Consider the following 8,591-nt stretch of genomic DNA (forward strand, 5'->3'; position numbering starts at 1 on the left):
AAGATCTCTCTCTCTCTCTCTCTCTCTCTCTCTCTCTCTCTCTCTCTCTCTCTCTCTCTCTCTTGCTTTCTTTTGTATTGTTATTTCAATGCACCCAAGCACATATGCATGTAAAACACTATGGGATATGAATCTTTTTGCTATACATGTATGTATGCCTGACATTTCTGGCATCCATTTTATTTAGAATTATAATTCACGGCAGTGAATTTGTATCATTCTCTGCACTCCTGGCTGATATGCAAAACCCAGACCTCAAAAAGCTTGTTCTGCTTATCAATGGACCAGGGCGCATAATAGCTACCGTTGTCTGGATTTTCTCCTTTCATATCAAACTTGATTCTGGTGAACATGTGCAATATTTAAGCTTCTGCCCTCCTTTCCACACAGCAACCGGATCAAAAGATAAGGGATGCAAGGCATGTCTCTCCTCTTCAGTCAAAATTATTTCAAACAACTTGGACCTCAGCAGGAGGTTTTCTCTTTTGTATCATTATTCTCTTCAAAAACCATTTCCTTTTAAATAATAATTGTGATTTCTCAATTACTCATTACAGATCCTAAAGTAAAGCGTTGTGTGAGATTCATTTCAGTTCATTTTTAACCATAATTTATCCAATTCACACTTTCCAGAAGTGAACACAGCCTCAACACAGCGGTCTGAAAACTGCATTTCTGAGCTTGCCCTGCAATTCACAAAAAACCAAAATGTGTCCGTTTGTGAAAGACACATAAACACAATTTAATCAATGGGAGAAAATGCAGACATTTCAACAGTGTGCACACTCAGAAAATGTGCACAGAAATAGCCGATAAGCTGGTGCGGTGCAGATTCTATAGGCTGGGTTCACAGCAATCCAGACTCACTTAACCCCCTTGTGGATTTCTCTCATATCCTGAACCTCACATGGCCAGTCTCACATCCCTAAAAATATTTCGAACCATCACTTTAAGTAAGCGTGGGCCACTGCTGGGGGTCAAGGAGCAAATGGCCACCTCCAGTCTGCTGCCTCTGCCACTGCAGCAATTTTTGCTGAACTGGTCCCTGTGGTAGGGATGGAGAAACACAGCGGTTCTGCAAGAAACAGGGCATCTGGGTGCTTTGTTTAAAAAAGCAATTTCAGGAGGCATTTGGAAAGCATGTTGCGTGCAAGCAAATTCACGATCATGTTCTGTTGCCATTCAGATCACACCGGCCAGTTTGGCAACAGCAGGGCAGTAGAAATCACAGAATGGTAGAGTTGGGAGGGGCCAGCGGTCCAGCCCCCTGCTCAGTGCAGGGGTGCAAGTCACACCAACGGCAGCGGGGTGGACTCGGTGGCCTTCACGGCCCCTTCCAACTCTGCTATTCTCTCATTCTGTGATCCATTTCCGATGGCTGGCCAGTTGCATCTTGCATCCATTGTCATACTGCTCGAACAGTCAGGAAATTTTTCCTGATATCTAGTCAGAATCTGACTTCTTGGAACTTGGCTGTGTGTTGGGAGGAGGGTAGGGTCAGGGAGAAACATGTTGCCTGAAGCCTTCACAGTTACTCTCCCATTTGAAAATCATAAATAAGAATCTGGGCTTGAAGAATGCAACATGCTTTGTTGCTTAGTTGCAAAGTCGTGCCCGACTTAGCACAACCCCACGGGCAACATTCCTCCAGGCTCTCCTGTCCCCCACCGTCCCCTGGAGTCCACCCAAGCTCACACCCACTGCCCCAGGGACTCCATCTGGCCGCCTCATTCTCTGCCGCCCCCTTCTTCTTTTACCCTCAATAGTTCCCAGCATCAGGGTCTTCTCCAGGGAGTCCAGCATTCCTCAATGGGTTTAATGGGGCATAAGCAAGGTGCTGCCTTCTACATCTTGGTTCACACAGGCTGTGGGACTTCTGATTCATTTGGTACACTCTAATCAAAAGCAGACAGAAATGGGATTCTTACCCTTGCCTAATTGAGAGGTTCTGCCTGTAAGGACCTTGCTTTCAAAACTTCTCAAGGATGTGATCACCCATCCGCTCCCGTGCTCAGCTTCTCCAGGCAAAGGTAGGAATGGGAGAGCATCCTGTTCCGGTCACTTGTTTCTAACAGTTTACCAAAATTCGCCAATACTCAGGATAGAAAAGCCTTGAGTTACTGCAAGAGGAAGGGGAAGTGACAGAGGCATCCCTCCCTCCCTCCAAGTGGCAGCTTTTTGCTGCTCCTTGATCTCAGACTATCGCAGGAGTGCATTCTTGCTGGCCTCCTGAGCAAGACAGATGGGGACAGGCCAGTGGTTCCTTAGCCCTCATTTTCCTTGGTGTTCTGGAGACTTTTACAAGACACAGGCAGGAACGTTCAGGAGAGCAACCTTCCAAGCAGAAGCAGCTTCAAATCATAGCAGCCCAAGGTGCACCCGGGAACGAATTGTACCTAGGAACCTGGAGGACCATTGCCAGTCCCTGACTACAAAGCCCAAAATACATTGCATCCCATCCAAATGCTACATGGAAACACGGACTGACTGAATGGAGTACAGCTTCTTAGGCAAACAGAGAGGAACCTCCACTTGAAATAGCGGCAGACCCTTCATTACAAGCTCCAAGATGCATGAAGCTCCATGATACAATCAGATAACTCTAGGCTAATGCTATCTACTGTGGCCCCAAGCAGCTCTTCCAGGAAGGTCCTTCCCAGCACCTGCTCCCAGAGACCCTTGGACCTGGCACCAAACAGAGCTGGGCCGTTCTGCACACAAACCTCCCACTCTGCCAAGGAGGTTGCTATCATCATTTGGGAAACTGTGCCAGCACATCTGCCTTGGGCTGGACTGTGAGGGCCAAGCCCGTCAAAACTTTTCCTGGCAACACACGGCAAGCGCTTAGCACTAGCAGCAGCCCTCACGGAGCGTGCGAGGCCTTGCCTGAGGACTTTGGCATCAGAGGCCGCGTCTTCCCACAGGGCTGTGTGATAGATGAGCCGAACTGACACAACGCACCGCATGCAGCTCCTCGAGCCATCGCATGCTGGCTTCGTGAATGTCACGAATCCCCTCGTTTTGCCATTTTTTCAAAATGCCAAATGTCCCCATCTGAAGCCTGCATATCACTTGTTGAGTTGTAACTAATCCTCACGCATGAGAATGCTTTCTGTAATTGACAGGAATTTGCAGGATTTCATTCCCCAGGAAAATATCTGCATAATTAAATAGTGACACAAATTAAATAGTGCAATATGTGCTTATTACTTAAGGTAGCACATCTGCTCTGTGTGTGTGTGTGTGCGCGTGTGTGTGTGTGCATGTGTGTGTGTGTGTGTGCGCACGCACGCACTCTTGTGAATGTATTTTATAAAGCCTCATGACCACCAGACACATGCAACATATTACAAATGGGCTTAGGTTTCCTAACCCAACCTCAACCTAAATGTGTAGGGAGTATTTACCCCTTATCCACCCATTCCTTTTATACCAGAGACAGGGCTTTTATCACAACTCAGTCCATGGGAGACACAGAACATTCTTTGACTAGGAAAATGATTGCTGTGCCCAAAATCTTCCCCTTCCCCTTCTCCTTCCCCTTCGCCTTTTCCTTCTCCCTCTCCCCCTGCCCCCCACACACAGCATCCTTGATCAAAACAGATTTTCTTCACCATTTTCGTGTTGGCCCCTTCCTATTCCCAGCACAGTAACATTGAATGGGACCAGGTACGGGGCAAGATGAAGGATGTGAAATGCTGAAAAGGTGGTCATGGGGATCTGCGAAGGATGCATTTTGCGGGGTGGGAATCCTTTGGTTCCCTGGGCTTGGCTCCCCAGACTCCAGCTGGCTTTCCCACAGCCACAAGTCACCTGCTGGTGTGGAGCGCTCATGCAGGCACCCACCAGGAAGCACGTCCATGCGAATGCTGTGCCGCTGGAGTCCTCCTTCCGGGCACATGTCCTGCAACCTTGGTTTGTGCTCCATGAGCTTCAGAAGAAGCCTGCTGGATGGCAGCCAGACTTCGGCAAGCGGTCATGGACTTCCTCTTGGCTGAGCTCAGCCCTCTTCCTACACAGAGACCAAGCAAAGAAATCCAATGAACAGAAGAAGGCTTGATTCCAGGAATGGTCATCACAACCCAAGGGTAGCAATAGATTCATTGCCACCGCAACTAGGGGTGTGTGAGAAGTGAACATCCAACAGATTTTTCCAACTCCCGTAGATTCTGTTTTATTAGCCCTCACATGAACTGGCTAGATCTAAGTCAAGGCAGACCTAGACTTCCATTTTTAAAAACACACTATGATTTGTGAGGTTTTTTATATGCAGAATTTGAATTATTGGCATTTGCAGTGCATTTTTGGTACAAAATTTGGACCTTTATGCAGCAGTTTGCACAGATTTACACAAATTGTGGAGCAGATACCCAAATTCTAAGCACAAATCTGAAATTAGCTGCCATAAAATTGGGGGGCCAGGTAGAATGTGCCCATATCCAATGAAAAATAATGTTTCCATTCTTCCCATGTTTAATGAGATAATGGGAAGAACAGGGATGTCTTGAATTGAAAGAGGTATCCCCAGTTTGCACAATTTTATGCAATTTCTACAGACTGCATGAATAAGATTATGGCCATGAAGTAAGGCAAGCTGAGATAAGACTGCAAATGTTTGGGAATACCAATGGCCTCTTTACGTGGAGTACACAAAGTACAGAATGCGCAAAGTAAATGACTCTTGGTGCAAAGTACACAACGCCCACAAGTTGTGTGTGCAAAAGCAGAACTCTGCTTGCACGCCACGTGCAGGTTGCCATCTCTGCCCCTCTGGGCCCAGACTTTGAGTCATTAACCCTTAACAGTCCAGGTTGAGTTCCCCCATATCCATCCATGTCAGTTCTGACTTGCACCCTTTTTCTAACTGAACCTTGAACATTAACAATGATCTGGCAGGCACATCCTATGGATGGGATGCAGGAGAATTTTGTTTCTGTTGGACTGATGCTGTGGTTGTTCATTGTATCGTTCATAAGATGCATTCATTGTATCACTTTAAGTTTTGATTATAGAATTTTCCAAAATTGATGAAGATTCGGGAGGGAAAAAACCTGGAGATTAAAAAAGAAAGCATGTGGGAGAAAGTGAAACTGACCAGTCTTCCATCCCTTCCTGCAGAATGAACATAGATGAGAATGCCTTGCTTTGCTGGAGTATAGCAACTTCCATTTATATTGGGCACTGGTACATTACTTCAGTGAGAACAGCTAAACCAGTTGTTTTGGCTGTGGTGGGAAGCGGGCTTTTCCCATACTCCATTGGATCTCAGGCACACATTCTGTCATTTGCAGAGCAAAGAAAACCCATATAAAGATTATTTTTGCTTCCCTCAAAATGCACGCACGTTTTGCAAGAGGAAGACTCCCCAATTTTGCTTCCTGGTTTGCGTTAAATGATATCATAGGGGTTGCACTTATTTCTCTATTTCTTCAGATGCCCCTCTGATGAGGCTGTCGGGGACGATTTCTGAGGGATGCTCCAGGAACCTGCAAAAGCCCGGCACCATTTCCTCAGCTGTTTAGCAGAACTCATTAGTGAGTGTGGGCTTTTGCTTTTTCACAGTGGTTTCCAGGATCATTTTAACTAATGTTTAAGCTGCTCCTCTTTTATGCCTCTACAATTATTTTCAAAGTACCCATATTTTTTATCTGCATTTCTGCTCCAATTCTTAACTAGCATTTCCAAACAGCTGTTACTTCCTCTCTGAATTGCTCCTGTTTTATAATCATCACTAATGAGCCGACAAGACTCCCGCTGCGTCCCCTCTTAGCTATAATAAACAGTGAAATAGAGATTTTACACTTACCTTCACTTAGATCCCTTCTGAGGCTCCAAACCATCAGCAGGTGCGGTGGATTCCTTTCTCCAACCAGGAAGGGAATTTGCTGCCACTTATGGAACATGGAGAACTGGCGCACTTCACACAATGGCCTGGGAAAGGAACGTCTCGTGCAGAAGTAGAAATGCTCTGGTCTCACACCTCTTCTTTGCTGGTAGTCTCTGTGAGAAAGGAATGCATACATTTCTGAAGCAAGAAGATTGAAGAGTTGAAAAGAAGAAAATGAACATTGACTTATAATTTCCTTTGGTTCAATTCCCAGAGTTGAGCTTTTGCACAGAATTATCGCTCTCACCAAAATGTCTGAGAAGCTCACCCTGATTATGGATCGAGTTTTAATCTATACGTTCACCAGCCCCAGCCTGTTCTGTGATATTGGATCAGGTAGGAAGCATAATATTAAAGCTTCACCAGCAATACATACCAAGGGTTCATCCAGATGTTTTGAAGTACAGCCTCCAGATCCCTGACCACTGGAACGGCTGTCTTGTACTGGTGGGAGGTGAAGTCCAAAGCATCTAAAAGAAGCCAGGTGGGGTATGATTCCATTGTATATCCAAAGGATATACATCTCTATATAGTCGCAGGTGAATGTCCACATGAAGCCACTTGGTATGAGGGTTTGGTCCACATTTTTAGGTGAACTGGCTTAATTCGCACGTCCTGGACTCATGCAATTCGGAACACACCTATCCTTTGGATGGCACAGTTTCCCAAATATTGGATGCACTTGTCAGTTGGTTTCAGTGAGAGCAGCCATGAGAGCAGCAGGGCAGATTCACGTGTGAGTGGAACATGGGCATATTGGAGAAATATCCGTGAGGGCAGCAGGTGAGATGCAGGGGTGAAGGTCAGGCTGGCCTATGAAGAAACTGGGGATACTGGAGTTTGGACTTCTATGGCTCTGGCCTGTCACTTATTCCAAATCATGCACATCCCAAGGACTTACAGAACGGTTTGTTTGTTTTTAGTTTTTGAGAGAGTCATGCACTTTAATTCATTTGAAAATGCACAGGTTTGAAAGTGCGGATTAGGCTAACACATATTAATGCGAGTGAAAACTGGCTTTGCAAAAAGAAAAAACTCAATTCTGTCAATTGGATACTGGATGATGAAATGCAAGATGAAATGCAAGAGGTTGGAGGCTCTCCCACACCAGATCCATTCAAGGTGCAGCTAGACAGCAATCTGAGAGGGATGCTTTAACTGGGAGCAGAGGGTTGGACTCAGTGGTGTTTTAGCCCCTTCCGACTCTACTGTTCTATGATTCCATGATTCTACATACCAACTGTCAGCTGAAGAGACTAGTCCTCTTTGTTTAATGGTGGGGGAGGTTTCCTAAGCTATGCTGGAATATGCTCCAGTTTCTGCATCTCTTGTTTTAGACACATCCCTCCACCAGGGAAAGGTGCTGCCACTGGGATGAAAGAAGAGTGGGAAAAGACCATTATTGTCAAAGGATTGTAACCCCCTCCCTGCCTGCTCTGCTTTGTCTGATGAAAGGTCACTCTTGGTCATTTCCTCCACAGCCCCATCTCCTTTGGTCTGATGGTAGCTGATGGTTGGTTATCAACTGCCTCCAGGTAAAAAATAAAATAAAAAGCCATGCTACTCTAGGAGGGGGAGAGAAGCAGAATGTTAAACCTCCTGTTCTTTAACACAAATTTCACAGGCAAACCTATGAACTTTACAAGCTGAGATTTATATCAGCATTAAGAAAGGTCAAAGAAAAGAGAGAACACGATCCCCATAAAACATCAGAAACATGCAGCAGCTGGGAAAGGGAAATTGTTGCCAAAATAAAATGAAATAAAACGGTGGAATATCAGAGCCAAGTCTGGCTTTTTCCAGTCCACGTCTGTACAGTATATTTCTGTTCATAATTTGAGTTCTCTTCCATTTTTGCATGATTTTTTTTGGCAAAATCCCCTCTCAATTTTATGTAAATATCTATTTCAGTGGGTAATTACATGTGCCTTTCCTCTCGGTGTGTGTGTGTGTGTTGCTACCTTTGAACTGCCATCACAACATTCAGGGAAGAGCAAAATCTGCTATCCTAGCTGGGTGTCAGGATCAGGGCAGCTCCAGGGCTCCATCTGCTGGCCTAACACCAGAATAACAGTGCTGGTAGGACTGTCCACTGGCAGGAATGGCCCACGCTCTGCTGCAGCTGCCAGGGCCTTCACGAGCACCACCTTCGTGGCTGCCGGGTGGCGTCTCACTCTGTGCCTGGGTGCATGGGAGCATCTGCGTGCGGAGCCTGTGGGCAACAAGCACCGGGCTGCCTCCTGGGCGGGGGCCAGATGGGCTGTCCAACTGCTTTCTCGACTGAGAGGTGCCGGGAGAGAGCTGCTGCCGCTGTGCGGCTCCAGGCTGCGTAAGATGCCCCTTGGAGATGGGTGACGAATCCAGCTTGGGGGTGAGGACATGTCAGATTTCTGGCTCGGTTCAGCCCACTTCCTCTCTTCCCGAAGTCCACCTCATGCTGAGCTTTTGTGTGGGCATCCTGTGGGAAACCGGTTCAAGTGGAGGGCCGCTTCCGCACACGTGACTTGCAGGCTTTGCCCAAGGAATCTGTTAGCTCCGTTGAGCATTCATGGACCTGATGTCAAGTTGGCTCGCTTCCTGGCCAGGGCTGAGAGTGGGAAAGAAGTCTGGAAAGCTCAGAAGAACCAGATTCTGACATGGACAGTCTTTCCTTCTCTCCTCTCCTCTCCTCTCCTCTCCTCTCCTCTCCTCTCCTCTCCTCTCC

The sequence above is a fragment of the Varanus komodoensis genome, unplaced genomic scaffold (genome assembly GCF_004798865.1).
Source record: "Varanus komodoensis strain SLA01 unplaced genomic scaffold, ASM479886v1 scaffold2, whole genome shotgun sequence".
NCBI lineage: Eukaryota > Metazoa > Chordata > Lepidosauria > Squamata > Varanidae > Varanus > Varanus komodoensis.